At 41.4% G+C, this 13,635-nt stretch overlaps 1 protein-coding gene across 1 annotated transcript in view; it reads right to left on the bottom strand.

Annotated features, from left to right (window-relative positions):
- Positions 1–13,026: 13,026 nt before the first annotated feature.
- LOC141421396 (uncharacterized) overlaps positions 13,027–13,635 on the bottom strand; it is a 29,794-nt gene continuing 29,185 nt past the window's right edge. Inside the window, exon 8 of the mRNA XM_074066965.1 lies at positions 13,027–13,236. The gene's annotated coding sequence lies outside the window, so the exon portion shown is untranslated. The remainder of the gene's footprint in view (positions 13,237–13,635) is intronic.

Here is a 13,635-nt window from a genome sequence, read left to right as displayed (position 1 = left end):
TCCTGAGCTAACATGGAGAAAGACTATTTATTTCTCAGCAAAGGCTGTCTGAATTGGCAAGTTCAGGCTGGAGCAGGGAAAAGCAGATCTAGACAATCATGTGAGGGAATTACTCCTGCTGAGATAAAGAACAGCGTGGCTCCCCAAGCAAACATTCTTGCAGACTCTGCATTGCAAACTCTGGCTTAAGAGCTGCTCAGCTAATTTGTCTTTTGCCAACTAAAGGCAAATAAATGCAGGAAGAGAGAACCAGGCAGCTTCTCCAGCTGCCTGGTGATTTGAGGCTCATGCTAACTACTCTCCCCTCCCCCAATGATCCCTAAATAACCAGGTATGAATTCACTCTATTTCACCGAAGAGCAAGGGAATGCATGCCTTTACTTTTCCAAATCAAGTGAAATCACACTCTGTATCCCACCTGAACCTACCTGATGGGATCCCTGATACTGTTTCTGAAATTTCCTCTTCCCCACAGCCGGACTGTGCTTACTAGACTTAAGTAGGGGCCTAGTTAGTCACAGAGAAACAGGGCAAGGGCTTGAGTTAGTCAGTAAAATCACCATTGTTAGTGTTGCTCGTTTGTATGTGAAGCAGTTGTTGGACTAACTAGTCATGGTACTGACTCTGCCTGTAGACTCTGCTACCGGGGCCTTGTCCATGTGTTCAAGGTTATGTAGTTAGAACTTGTTCCTGAGGATAATGGTGGTGTGGAAGGAGTTTTGAAGAAACTTTTGACCTTCCCCCATAATGTGTGTCAGCATTTCCCATTGTCATAGATAGCTGATTTTTCTCATTGTTATGAACACAGCCATGTAAACAGTGTAGAGCACCCTCCTCTGCACTCAGACTGAAACCCTCCTGCGGAGGCATGGTAGACGTCTGACTGCCAGGCACTAACTGTTCCCCATACCCTTGCACGAAATGCACAATGAGGTACAAGTCTCCACTATTTGAGGATGTCCTTGAGTGTCTTCCCAGACTTGTAGAATCCAACACTTTCACCCAGGAAGCCCAGCTTCTCTCCTCCCATACCTACCCCATCCTTTGGGACACCTCTAGCTTAATTCCTTCTTGGGCTTGACCCTGGAATTATAGAGAAGCCACTAGCTAACCACTGCTAGCCATCCCTCTTGCCCCCATCCCCCCAGACAAAATGAGTAACTAACACCACTGAACACAAAGCCTTGGGTGACCACTGAGCTAGGAGGCCAGTGAAGGGGAACAGAATTTTCCTCCTTTTTCATTGTACTTTTTTTTTCCCCTTTGCAGCAGAAAGAAAAATGAACTTCATTTGATTATCATTCTGTTAGCAGAGACATGATTTGGGTGAGGTGTTATTGCTCCAAGGGATCTGAGTAGTAGGATGTCCCTTGGGAGGACAGCTAGCGCCTTACTGTGATGAGCCTGGCCCGATGTGGCGGGAGGGAGGTTTGGGTGGGAATCGGGGGAAACCTATCTCCTCCCCACTTCATAGTCATGTCCAGGGGCAGCTCTGGTTGGCTCCCAGGTGAGGCTGTTCAGGAAGACTTTCCTCCTCCAGTGCAAAATACGCACACGTTTTCCATGGTAGGTTAGGGCTGGGCTGTCACGTCCCAGGCAGGTAGCATGGTGGAGTGACTAGACCTGATGTCCAGCCACCGGGGAATTATTTCTAAAACCAACCCAAGTTGGTTTTAGAAAGCAGGGCATTGGAACTCAGGCTCACTTAGCCCGCAGCTGCACCAAGGCACTTCCTGCTGGCCTCCTTTGTTGCCAGTGGGGCAGAGGGTGGGAACAATATCATTACACTGCTGGTCAGGGACAAACACAAAGATTAAGTTCCAGAAGAGCTGAGGAACACTCGGCAGTTCTGGGGTCACGTCTGGATTAACAGAAGCTCTGACTATGGTTGGAATCAAGTTCCTTCACTTACTAGGTGTGTGATGTTGGGCATTTACTTACATTTGGGCCTCACTGTTCTCATCTCTAAAATGGGGATAACAACATATGTGCTCTACAGGTATGTTGTGAGGACTTGTTAGTGCATGTATTTAAGGCACTTAGAAGAGTCCTGGCACAGAGCATGGTCTGTGTAAATGTTAACCGCTGATCCTATTAATTGTTGCTGACTAAAGGAGCCAGGTGTAGACCAAGAGTCAGGAGCCTCAGACAAGCTTCTACAGCTGAAACTGGAAAGAACTTTATGACTTACACTGGTTCTCCAGGCTGCCTAAGTGTCCCCGTGAGACAATACCTGCAAAACAATTTGAGCTTCCTGAGGAAGGGAAAAATACCCAGATTCACCAGTAGAATACAAGTGACAGAGGCTAATACTTTTGGGCTCTGCCACCTGTGTAGACCCTAGTCCTAGGTGGTCACCCCCCACCAGTGGCCACAATTTGAGGGGTCTCTGCTCATCCCCACCATGGGCTTGCCTCAGTGTCTAAAAGGGTTTTGTGCACTCCAAATCTGCAGAGGTAGCCTAGTCTACAGTCAGACTCTCTGTGTGTGAATCCCGTGTAATGCTGGAAAGGTTACTTTTTCTGCATTTCAGTTTTCCTCACTTGTAAAAGTGAGGCTAACAACCATATTCTCTTTATAGAGTACTTAAGAATCAGATGAAATTGTGTGTGTAAAGGTTGAACAAAGTGTCTGATACACTCTGAACATTCAGGAACTGGTGATGATGGTGGTTTTGACTAGACAATGCATAAATTAGTGACAATATTTAGTAAGCCATGCCCAGTGTGGTAGTGCGTACCTATAGTCCCAGCTACTCAGGAGGTGGTGTCAGGAGGATCACAGAGGCTAGCCCAGGCAAAAGCATAAGACTCTAAAAAGTAAACTCAAAGCAAAAGGAATGGGGGCATGGCTTAAGTAGTAGAGTGCTTGCCTAGAAAGTACAAGGTCCTGAGCTCAACTTCTAGTGCCCCCTCCCCCAAATTTTATTAACACATGAGCACTCAATTTTTTTCTTGCAGTCCTTGAAGTAAGGGCCTTACACATACTAGGCAAGCACTCTGTTACTGAGCTATGCCCCAGCCCTGAACACTCAATTTTTAATGCTTTATAGTAAAAATGATCAAATATACAAAAATGTTGAGAAACTAATACAATGAATGCCTTTATATGCACCATTCAGATTTAATATTTGTTTTATCTAGGTCTTTGCCATTTTGTCTTTTTACTGGTAGGGGGTGTCTGTTATTTTACTGTTGTGTGTGTGCATTCATACATTTTCTCCTCGAAAATTTGGAAGTAAGTTGCAAGCATCATGACATTTCATGCCAAATACTTCAGCAGGTAGCTTTCCCAAATGAGACTTTCCCTCACATAACCACAAAGCCACTGCCACCTATAGCAGTTGACAATGTCATATCATTCTGTCACATTACTTAATATTGCATACATATTAAACTATTTCAGTTTCTCCCTACATGTCTTTTAGAGTTCTCTTTATACTTCATGCCTGTATTGTTTCTTTAGTGTCATTCAACCTAGAATAACTTCCATATTGCAGTCAGTTTTCTGTTGTTATAACAGACTATCTGAAAATGGAGTAACTTGGAAAGCAAATGTCTGGAGGCTGGAAGCCCAGCTCATGGTACCAGCATCCTCTCGGCTTCTCGTGAGCGCTTCGTGCAGTGCCATAACGCAGCAGGGCAAGCAGGAGAGTATGGAAAATGAAAACCAGGAGGGGTGGCTGCCATTGTAGTTAACCCATAGAAATCCTCTTCAACCAGCTAACTACCCCTTAAGGTTCCCAGCACCTCTCAGCTCCTTTATATTGGTAATCACATTTCAACACGAGCTTCAGAGGGGACAATATCCACATATAACCCTCACCATCTTTTTCTTTTAGGGTCACTGACTTTTGAAGAGACTAGGCTATTTTTTAAGTCAGTTTTTTGGGATTTGAACTCAGGATTTGAGCCCTTTCTAGGCAGGTGTTCTACTACTTGAGCCATGCCTGCAGTCCTTTTAGCTTCAGTTATTTTTCAGAGAGGGTCTCATGTTTTTTGTAGGGGTTGGCCTGGACTGAGATCCTCTTACTTATGCCTTCCCCACAACTGGGGTAATAGATATGTGCCACCACACCCAGTTTTGTTGTTATTGAGATAGGGTCTTTCTTACTTTTTTTTTGCCTGGGCTGGCCTTGAGTCACGATCCTCCTGATCTCTGCCTCCTGAGTAGCTGGGATATAGATGTGAGCCTCTGTGCCTGGCTTCATTTTAGCCATTTTTAACTGTGTACAATTCAATGGCATTAAGTTCATTCTTCTTGTGCAAACATCACCACCATCCATCCACAGAGCGTTTTCACCTTCCCTGACTGAAACTCTGAACCCATTAAAAACTAACTCCCCATTTTCCCTTCCTGTGAGCCCCTGACAACCACCATTCTTTTTCCTGTTTTTATGAATTTCACTGCTCTAAGAACATCACATAAGAGGAATCAGTCCATCGCTTGTCCGTTACTTGTCCTTTTGTTGGTGGCTTTACCTCATCAGCATAATGTTTTTAAGGTTCATTCGTGTGATACATGGTTGGCATTTCCTTCCCTTTTTTGGGGGGGTGCAGTACTGGGTTTTAACTCAGAGCTTTGTGCTTGCTAGGCAGGTGCTCTACCACTTGAGCCACAAGTCCAGCCCCACTTTCCTTCCTTTTCAAGGCCAAATAATATTCCATTGTTTTAAGGGCACTGACTTTTGAAGAGATCAGATTTATCATTTTAGCCATTTTTTTTTGGTGGTGGTACTGGGATTTGAACTCAGGATATGCCGCATTTTGTTTATGCATTCATATGTTGGTGGACACTTGACCGTTGTGGATATTGCTGCTATGGACCTGGGTGTATAATTATCTGATTGCAGCCCTGCAAGGTGCACTCATTTTCACTTTTCCTTGTGGGACTAGCTCTTAGAAATCATGTTTTAAATCTGTGTCTCTTCCCATCATTCTCTCCCTCTTACCAAAAGTCTCATGCAAAACTGTTCCTTCTGTCTTGTCATCATCAGCTAGCTACCTACGCCAACAAGAGAAAACTTGGTGCTACTCAGAGCAAGCGTTTCTGCAGTTTGAAGTGGTAAGTCAATTGATTATAATCTTGAGGTGTGAGAAGCTGAAAGTAAGTTTTTAAAACCAGTAAAGGCAAAAGGCCAGTGGTGCCCTTTTAAATCAACTGAAGAATTTGTAATCTGTTAGGCTCCCGTATTACAGGGGACTGGTTTTTGTTGGGGGGTGGGGGTGGGGAAGACTGGCTTTTTAAAGGCTTTTATTCCAAGACTCCAAACCAAAGATATGTGATGTACATGTAGCTACCCATAGTATGAGAGGACGCAGGGCAAACTTGCACAAACTCTGAAATAGGAAATAGGGATCCAGTATTGAGCTCTATTAATAACCATGAGATGTGGGGCAAACTCTCCACTTTATTATTCCTCATTTTTCTTATCTGTAAAATGGGAGTGCTGTGGTTGCCTGAACTACATTTTATTATTATTATTATTATGGCGGTAATGGGATTTGAACTCTGGCCTTTTTACTTGCTAGGTGAGTGCTTTACCATTTGAGACATGCCCCCAGTCATTTTATTACATATGTACATATGTAAGTGTGTATGTGTATATATATATATATTCACATACATACACATACATATATACTTCTGTTTGTTTTTACAGAAGTCAATAACAGGGAGACAAGTGTGCAAATGAGAAAGACCTAAAGTTGAGTTTTAACATTTTATGAAGCCAGTATTACACTTATCCCAAAACCAGGCAAAGACACCTCCAGAAAGGAGAACTATAGACCAATCTCCTTAATGAACATTGACGCAAAAATCCTCAACAAAATAATGGCAAACCGAATTCAACAACACATCAAAAAGATTATTCACCACGACCAAGTAGGCTTCATCCCAGGGATGCAGGGGTGGTTCAATATACGAAAATCAATAAACGTAACAAACCACATTAACAGAAGCAAAGACAAAAACCACTTGATCATCTCAATAGATGCAGAAAAAAAGCCTTTGATAGGATCCAACACCATTTCATGATAAAAGCTCTAAGAAAACTAGGAATAGAAGGAAAGTTCCTCAACATTATAAAAGCTATATATGACAAACCTACAGCCAGCATTATACTTAACAGAGAAAAACTGAAACCATTCCCTCTAAAATCAGGAACCAGACAAGGATGCCCATTATCTCCACTCCTATTCAACATAGTACTGGAATTCCTAGCCAGAGCAATTAGGCAAGAAGAAGGAATAAAAGGAATATAAATAGGTAAAGAAACTGTCAAAATATCCCTATTTGCAGATAACATGATCCTATACCTTAAAGACCCAAAAAATTCTACTCAGAAGCTTCTAGACATCATCAATAGCTATAGCAAGGTAGCAGGCTATAAAATCAACATAGAAAAATCATTAGCATTTCTATACACTAACAATGAGCAAACTGAAAAAGAATGTATGAAAACAATTCCATTTACAATAGCCTCAAAAAAAATCAAATACCTAGGTGTAAACCTAACAAAAGATGTGAAAGACCTCTACAAGGAAAACTATACACTTCTGAAGAAAGAGATTGAGGAAGACGATAGAAAGTGGAGAGATCTCCCATGCTCATGGATTGGTAGAATCAACATAGTAAAAATGTTGATACTCCCAAAAGTAATCTACATGTTTAATGCAATTCCCATCAAAATTCCAATGACATTCATTAAAGAGCTTGAAAAATCTACCGTGAAATTTATATGGAAACACAAGAGGCCACGAATACCAAGGCAATACTCAGTCAAAAGAACAATGCTGGAGTTATCACAATACCTGACTTCAAACTATATTACAAAGCACTAGCAATAAAAACAGCATGGTATTGGCACAAAAACAGACATGAAGACCAGTGGAACAGAATAGAGGACCCAGATATGAAGCCACACAACTATAACCAACTTGTCTTTGACAAAGGAGCTAAAAATATACGATGGAGAAATAGCAGCCTCTTCAACAAAAACTGCTGGGAAAAGTGGTTAGCAGTCTGCAAAAAACTGAAACTAGATCCATGTATATCACCCTATACCAAGATTAACTCAAAATGGATCAAGGATCTTAATATCAGACCCCAAACTCTAAAGTTGATACAGGAAAGAGTAGGAAATACTCTGGAGTTAGTAGGCATAGGTAAGAACTTTCTCAACGGAACCCCAGCAGCACAGCAACTAAGAGATAGCATAGATAAATGGGACCTCATAAAGCTAAAAAGCTTCTGTTCATCAAAAGAAATAGTCTCTAAGCTGAAGAGAACACCCACAGAGTGGGAGAAAATATTTGCCAGCTATACATCAAAGGACTGATAACGAGAATATATAGGGAACTTAAAAAACTAAATTCTCCCAAAACTAAAGAACCAATAAAGAAATGGGCAAGTGAACTAAACAGAACTTTCTCAAAAGAAGAAATTCAAATGGCCAGAAAACACATGAAAAAATGCTCACCATCTCTAGCAATAAAGGAAATGCAAATTAAAACCACGCTAAGATTCCACCTCACCCCTGTTAGAATAGCCATCATCAGCAAACCACTACCAACAGGTGTTGGCGAGGATGCGGGGAAAAAGGAACCCTCTTACACTGTTGGTGGGAATGTAGACTAGTACAACCACTCTGGAAAAAAATTTGGAGGCTACTTAAAAAGCTAAACATTGATCTACCATTTGATCCAGCAATACCACTCTTGGGGATATACCCAAAAGACTGTGACACAGGTTACTCCAGAGGCACCTGCACACCCATGTTTATTGTGGCACTATTCACAATAGCCAAGTTATGGAAACAGCCAAGATGCCCCAGCACTGACGAATGGATTAAAAAAATGTGGTATCTATACACAATGGAATTTTATGCAGCCATGAAGAAGAACGAAATGTTATCATTCGCTGGTAAATGGATGGAATTGGAGAACATCATTCTGAGTGAGGTTAGCCTGGCCCAAAAGATCAAAAATATATGTTCTCCCTCATATGCGGACATTAGATCAAGGGCAAACACAACAAGGGGATTGGACTATAAGCACATGATAAAAGCGAGAGCACACAAGGGAGGGGTGAGGATAGGTAAGACACCTAAAAAACTAGCTAGCATTTGTTGCCCTTAATGCAGAGAAACTAAAGCAGATACCTTAAAAGCAACTGAGGCCAATAGGAAAAGGGGACCAGGAACTAGAGAAAAGGTTAGATCAAAAAGAATTAACTTAGAAGTTAACACACACGCATAGGAAATTAATGTGAGTCAACTCCCTGTATAGCTATCCTTATCTCAACCAGCAAAAACCCTTGTTCCTTCCTATTATTGCTTATACTCTCACTACAACAAAATTAGAAATAAGGGCAAAATAGTTTCTGCTGGGTATTGGGGCGGGGAGAGGGAGGGGGCAGAGTGGGTGGTAAGGGAGGGGGTGGGGCAGGGGGGAGAAATGAACCAAGCCTTGTATGCACATATGAATAATAAAAGAAAAAAAATAAAGTTGAGTTTTAGCTTCTCCACAAATCAGTTGGATACTCTTGGGCAGATCCCTTAATTTTACATGCCCATGTTTTTTTAAAAGTTTTCTCTTTAAAATGGGAATGATAAATATTGCAGAGCAGTGGGAGAGATGAGAAGCAATGGCAGCTGGTGAGAGGCTTTAGGAAATTTAAGGTGCAATAGGATTGAGGCAGGATAGATAGAAGAGGGAATTTGTATTATTTTAAATGAATATTAAAAGGGTCAGATTCAGACATTGGAACAAGGAAGTAAAAACTGGAAAGCCAGAGCAGCTGGCCCCTCCCACCTCCTTTTAGAACAGGAGGACATGAAGGGGCTGTCTGCACCTGCCTTCCTGTTTGAGATGTTAAGAAGCTGCCAGGCTCCTTGAGTGTGTAGAGACATAAAAATGAAAGCCTGTCTAGCAAAAGTAAGTCCTAGAACTCTGTGTTTTGATTAGGCCTAGATCTCATCTCCATGTTTTGAAATAATAAACAGCACCCATCCTCAGCACCGAGATTAGGGCGTGCTAGTCACGTGATCATGTATTTCCCCAGATCAGAAAGTATAAGACTACAGATAAGAACCTCCAATTTGAGTCTTTACTCCCATTTCCTGCATAGAGAGCATTTCGTTCTACTTTTATTGTGATATATTAAAATAAATCCTTGCTAAAACCTTTACCTTGTGAGACTCCTTGTTGTAAGTCACCTTGAAATTCTTTCCATATATCTGGATCCCAAGAACCTGTGATTTTGCATGGAAACTGGGAATCTAAGGGAACCCCCTCCTCTGTTAACAGGATCACATGAGAGTGGTCATGTGGAGGAACTTAAATTGCAAAAAGCTCTACAAATATATGGGATTACTACAGACCATGTACAACACTTCTAGAAGCAAATTATTATAGTCCTAAGTAAGGATGAAACTGGAATTTTGGACCTTAGGCCCCACCTCCTAGGATTCCACATGCCAGGTGTGGCCACTCACCCCTAAATGCCAAATAGAGAGGCATGGTGAAGGCAGAGAAAGATGGTTTATTACACCGCTCAGGGCACACCATGGGAGGAGGCAAAATGAGCACTCACTCCATCTTCAGCCATCTCAGTGTACAGACAAGAGCCATAGGTTTAAGTCTACAAAGAACTGGGGACAGGGGACAAGATCTGCATAGTTAAATAGTCCCAGTCACAGGTGTGTTCTGGTTGGCCATCATCTCAGTTCTAGAGTTCCAAGAAGGGTTCCGGACAAGATGTTATCACTTGAGGGGAGCATTTGATATGACTCCTGCTCCAGGGTGCAACCTCATCACTGTGGAGGGATGGTTTGTCTTGCAGATCTCCACTGTTCCTTATGAAAAGTTTCAGTCCCCTGTCATAAAGATGTTATCAAACATTCCTGTCCTTCCTTGATTCCAAGATGGCTGCAGGAGAGAATGGCTCAGACCTAAGGACAACAGGTAAAAAATGGAGGCAGAGATGCCAAGCTTTTCTCCTGTTTTTAGTTAATTTGTTGGCCCAAGTAAAGAGTCAGTGCTTTTCAGCAAAAGCAGGTTAAGCACTTCTTACAAGGACACTAGTCTTACTGACTCATATGAACTCTGTTTTACATTAAACATAGATTATAAGTCCCATTCCTCTATTCCCCAGAATCATTCTTTATTGGCCCTTGGTATTTTCTTAAATTGCTTTGAATGTTGTGGTAGCCCCTCCTCCACCCTCCCACTTTGTAAACCTTCAGCAGCTGTTTGAAATGTTTTCTTTATTTCACTCACTCCAGAGCTTGTTGCCACAGATCTTGTTTCAACAACCCTCCAGCCTGCCAATGGAGCTTTGGGTTTGCCAGTTGTGATGACTCTAAAGCTCTTTGTCAATTCTTTTTAGTCCTGGAAGGCTTCATCAGCTAGTTGGGTTGCATGTCGCTTTAACCACTGAAGAGCAGATTCCCAGACGTTGCCATGTTTTACAATCTAAAATTTAATTATGATTGTTTTAACAGTGTGCCTTGCTAGAGCTTCAAACAGAACCTGTCAACATTTGTGCACTCTTTTCTTTACAATCGCACAACGCACTCTTCTAAGGAACTTGCCGTGTTTCCAGTTCAAAGGGGGACAATTTGAGGAAAAGAACACAGGAATTGATCAGCTCTGAACTGAGCCAATTGCTTTAGTGTTCAAGAGGGTGTGCTGTATTAATTAGTATGCATGAGAATCACCAGGAATTCACAGTAAAATGCAGATTTCTGGGCCCTATCTGCAATAACCTCTGATTAAGAACTTCTTGGCCAGGCACCAGTGGCTCATGCCTGAAATCCTAGCTACTCAGGAGGTAGAAATCAGGAGGATCGTGGTTCAAAGTCAGCCAGGCAAATAGTTTGAGAGACCCTATCTGGAAAAAACCATCACAAAAAAGGTGGAGTGGTTCAAGGTGTAGACTCTGAGTTCAAGCCTCAGGACTGCAAAACAAACAAACAAACACACACATCTTGAGTGGGTACTGGGATTCAGGACATACTATTTTGGCATTATTAAATTGTTTTTTGCTTTTTTAGATGGAAGTCTTGCTCTGTTGCCCAGGCTGGCCTCAAACTCATTATTCTATTGCCTTAGCATCCCTAGTAGTTGGGATTACAGGTGTGTAGCACCATGCCTGTGTTCCTTGCTAGAACTTCAAACTCATTATTAAACATTTTAAACTTAAGGAGTTTGAGAAATGGCATGTTCAGGATGGACCAAGCACTGGAGATATAGCACAAAATAGACAAGGTTTCTAGTGGGGAAGACAGTAAATATGTATACAAAAAATTTAAGGTTGCAGTAAATATGAAGAAAATGAAACACTATAATGTTATGCTCCTAGTGAATAGAGCAGAGAATTGCTGCTGTGGACCAGGCATCCAGGAAAGGAAGTGACGTTTGAGCTGAGACTGAGGGAACCAGCCTTGGAAAGATTGGACATAGGGAAGCTGTTTGCACAAGCTTTCCCCTGCTGGCTTCTCTGTTTGCTTGCAGAGAGAAGGAAGACTTGCTCATATGCTCTCATCACAATGACTTAAGTATGAGTTCTTGCCAGGATATATACATAATAGCCCATCCAGTGATTATCCAGGAAGTGCAAAGCAAAGGCCTGAATTTAAAATACGAGGAGGGTAGGAAAGGTGTATTGCATTAAGCAAATGGTGTTGATCATTACAAAGAGCCTAGTGGAGGAGAGGCCTCAACAGGATGAGCTCTCCGTTAGTACTTGAGCACCTATGGGTGAGTGTAACTGGGTGGGAGTAGAGTGGGGCCAGGTGGGGGTAGGAATGCAGAGGGCTCCTCTTTGTTACTCTGGGTCTGCATTGAAAGGGTGGAAAGAATGGGAGAAAAGAATGGAAAGGAAAATCCTAAAAAGGTCTGTGGACGAATTCAATGAATATTTAAATTAGTAAAATATCTCAACTAAATCCCAAGGCCCTCAGGAGGCTGTTTCCTGCAATCATAATCAAAGAAGGAGATCTAGCACCCAAAAAACTAGATAGCATTTGTTGCCCTCATCACAGAGAAACTAATGCAGATACTTTAAAGCAACTGAGGCCAATAAGAGAAGGGGACCAGGAACTAGAGAAAAGGTTAGATCAAGAAGAATTAACCTAGAAGGTGACATACATGCACAGGAAATCAATGTGAATCAACTCCCTGTATAGCTATCCTTATCTCAACTAGCAAAAACCCTTGTTCCTTCCTATTATTGCTTGTATTCTCTCTTCAACAAAATTAGAGATAAGGGCAAAATAGTTTCTGCCGGGTATTAAGGGGGTGGGGGGGAGAAGGAGTGGGTGGGGGGGGTAAGGAAGGGGGTGGGGGAGGGGGGAGAAATGACCCAAACATTGTATGCACATATGAATAATAAATAAATAAATAAATAAATAAATGGAAAAAAAAAAAAAAACAAAGAAGGTGATCTAGGAGCCAAGAAGAAATTGAACATACATCCAATCTTTGGAGATGAAAATCCCTAAAAACCACCCTAGAACAATAGATTTCATCATCCAGGACACTTCTTAAATTTTCCCTTTCCTTAATCTTCATCCAACAGACAGTTTTACCCACCAAATCTCCCAAAATGTTTTTAATACCCAGGCTGTGTGTTTATTACTCCCTTCTCTGTATTTATTTTTATTTTACTTTATTTTTTTTTTGTGCCACTGGGATTTGAACTCAGGGCCTCACACTTTCGAGGCAGGTGTTCTACCACTTGAGCCACATTTGCAGTCTTACTCCTCTCTTCATCACCCTCTCTCTTGCCTCTCACCCCTCTAATCCTATTTCTTTTTCCTCCCAACTCTTCAGAATCAAAGCTTGCAAATTGATTGGGAAAAGAAATTATCTTAAAATAATGCTGTATATGTAATTTTAAGTTTTCTTATAGCTACATTAAAAATGTAAAAGGAAATTAATTTTAATAATATAATATGTTAAACTCAATAGCTCCCCCCACTCTGTTATTTTAACTGTTGATCAAACCAAACTCAGAAAGTACACAAGTGAAAAGGACTTTATTTGAGATCTGAGGAATTGCAATCAGAAGGCACAAGTTCAGATAGCTCTGGATCAGTGCTCTGAAGAAAGCAGGGAAGGTGGGAACTTACAGTGAGCAAGTGTTGATTTGTTACAAGGCAGAAAAATTCCTTTGTGGGAAATCTTCTGTTGTAGTTGACAACTGGTACTGTGTGACAGGGACTATGTGCTAAGAGAAGATATAGAAAAGAATGTATATATTTTAGTAAAATAAAAAATCCATAAAACAAGGGTTTGAAACCCTCTCGATATGCATCGTAAGTCTCTGTTCTAGTTGCTGCTCTAGAAGGTAACCTGTCTACATAACTGCTGAGTTGTGTGTGAGTTCCGCTTCCTCATAATCTCCTGGCTTCATTTTTGTTGTTGTTGTTTTGTTTTTTGAGACAAGGTATTATTACTATGTAGCCAGACTGGCCTCCAATGAACACATGATCCTCCTACCTCAGGCTCCTGAGTGCTGAAATTATAGGCATGTAGCACCATGCCCAGTTTCTTGACTACATTTTGAAAAGTTCTTTTAATGTTGTTTCGTCACAATTTTTATACACATTTTAAAAATGATTGAGAT

This window comes from Castor canadensis, chromosome 3 (assembly GCF_047511655.1).
Source record: "Castor canadensis chromosome 3, mCasCan1.hap1v2, whole genome shotgun sequence".
In the NCBI taxonomy this organism is placed as follows: Eukaryota; Metazoa; Chordata; class Mammalia; order Rodentia; family Castoridae; genus Castor; species Castor canadensis.
This window is presented reverse-complemented; position numbering and strand designations above follow the sequence as displayed.